The sequence below is a fragment of the Cynocephalus volans genome, chromosome 1 (genome assembly GCF_027409185.1).
Source record: "Cynocephalus volans isolate mCynVol1 chromosome 1, mCynVol1.pri, whole genome shotgun sequence".
Lineage (NCBI taxonomy): Eukaryota > Metazoa > Chordata > Mammalia > Dermoptera > Cynocephalidae > Cynocephalus > Cynocephalus volans.
In genome coordinates, this window is record NC_084460.1 from 164,886,022 (window position 1) to 164,888,604 (window position 2,583).

General features: G+C 41.6%; 1 pseudogene; it reads left to right on the forward strand.

Moving 5' to 3' along the window:
* Window positions 1–485: 485 nt before the first annotated feature.
* LOC134371877 (elongation factor 1-alpha 1-like) lies at window positions 486–2,337 on the forward strand (annotated as a pseudogene).
* Window positions 2,338–2,583: the final 246 nt, after the last annotated feature.

Consider the following 2,583-nt stretch of genomic DNA (forward strand, 5'->3'; position numbering starts at 1 on the left):
TCCTTATGAACATCAATGCAAAAATCCTCAACAAAATACTAGCAAACAATTCAGAAGCATATTAAAAATATTATACACCATAGAAAGTGGGATTTATTCCTGGAATGCAGGGATGGTTCAGCCTATGAAAACCGATCAATGTAACACACCACATTAACAGAATAAAAGATAAAAACCAGCAATCTCACTTGTGGGTATGTATATATAGCAACTGAAATCAGTATCTCAAAGAGATATCTGTGCTCCCCCGTTCATTGCAGTATTTTTCACAACAGCCAAGATATGGAAATAGCTTTTCACAATGGGTTTGCTGCCAGAACACAGGTGTTTTAAAAACCATCGCTAAATCAAAGCCAAAATGGCAAAGGAAAAGACTCATTAACATTGTCATCATTGGACGAGTAGATTCAGGCAAGTCCACCAGTACTGGCCATCTAATATACAAATGTGGCAGGACTGACAAAAGAACCATCAAAAAGTTTGAGAAGGAGGCTGCTGAGATGGGAAAGCAGTCCTTCAGGTATGCCTGGGTCTTGGATAAACTGAAAGCTGAGCATGAGCGTGGTATAACCATTGATATCTCCCTGTGGAAATTTGAGACCAGCAAGTATTACATGACTATCACTGATGCCCCAGGACACAGAGACTTTATCAAAAACATGATTACAGGCACATGAACTGACTGTTTTGTCCTGATTGTTGCTGCTGCTGTTGGTGAGTTTGAAGCTGATATCTCCAAGTGTGGAATATACTATAAAGCATATATACTTCACAGGGCCTTGCAGTTTCCAATATTGATCTTGCAAGGACAGAAAATTTTCGTCAGGCTATAAGTCTCTGCTGCAAGATAAGAATTGTGGCACAGCAGGTTGCTGGCTCAAAGACAGACTGGTTACTGATTATTATGTAAAGATACTGAGAGATTGCTGTAAGAAGGAATGTTTGCTAAGATCAAGCTTTTGTTGATAAGATCACTTAATTGTCCACTGGAATGTCATCTGACTTGTTTCACTGAAAGTTACCAGCCTATATTGTTAAACTATAACCTCACCTATGTTCTCTTCCTGTAACTTGCTGGTCTGAAAAATAAATGCAGGAAGAGAACCCCAATTCGGTGTTAATTTCCTGAGGAAGGGATCCCTCTCACTTGAGCATTCCCAGGGAAGTTAACCACTTCGGGGCTTCTCAATGCTTGGAAGAGATGGGCTTTGAGTAATCCTTTGCATCTCCGTCACTCAGGGGAAGTGGGGTGACAAACCCATGGGAGGCAAAGCAACACAAAGCAACATCCAAGAATAGGCAGACCTGTGAGCATGCTCTTCTGGCTTACACACTGGGTGTGAAACAACTGATTGGTGTTGATAACAAAATGGATTCTACTGAGCCACCCTACAGCCAGAAGAGATACAAGGAAATCGTTAAGGACGTCAGCACCTACCTTTTAAAAATTGGCTATAACCTCAACACAGTAGCATTTGTGCCAATTTCTGGTTGGAATGGTGACAACATGTTGGAGCCAAGCACTAATATGCCTTGGTTCAAAGGATAGAAAGTCACCCATAAAGATGGCAATGCCAGTGAAACCACGCTGCTTGAAGCTCTGGATTCACCAACTGATCCAACTTACAAGCCCTTGCATCTGGCCCTCCAGGATGTCTACAAAATTGGTGGTATTGGAACTGTCCCTGTGGGCCAAGTAGAGACTGGCATGGTGGTCACCTTTGCTCCAGTCAACGTTACAACTGAAGTCTGTTGAAATGCACCATGAAGCTTTGAGTGAAGCGCTTCCTGGAGACAATGTGGGATTCAATGTTAAGAATGTGTCTGTCAAAGATGTTCATCGCAGCAATGTTGCTGGAGACAGCATAAATGACCCACCAATGGAAGCAGCTGGCTTCACTGCTCAGGTGATTATCCTGAATCATCCAGGCCAAATCAGTGCTGGATATGCCCCTGTACTGGGTTGTCACACAGCTCACATTGCTTGCAAGTTTGCTGAGCTGAAAGAAAAGATTGATCAGTGTTCTGGTAAGAAGCTGGAAGATGGCCCTAAATTCTTGAAATCTGGTGCTGCTGCCATCATTGATATGGTTCCTGGCAAGTTCATGCATGTGGAGATCTTCTCTGACTATCCTCCTCTGTATCGTTTTGCTGTTTGTGATATGAGACAGTTGCTTTGGGTGTCATCAAAGCAGTGGACAAGAAGGCTGCTGGAGCTGGCAAGGTCACCAAGTCTGCACAGAAAGCTTAGAAGGCTAAATGAATATTATCCCTAATACCTGCCACCCCAGTCTTAATCAGTGGTGGAAGCAGGGTCTCACAACTGTTTATCACAATTGGCCATTTAAGCTTAATAATAAAAGACTGGTTAATGATAACAATGCATCATAAAACCTTCAGAAGGAAAGGAGAATGTTTTGTGGACCCTTTTTGTGTGTGTGGAAGTTTTACGTTATTAGTTTTTAAAATCAGTACTTTTTAATGGAAACAACTTGACCAAAAATCTGTCATGGAATTTTGAGACCCATTAAAACAAAGTTTAATGAGAAGAAGAAAAAAAAAAGATATGGAAACAACACTGAA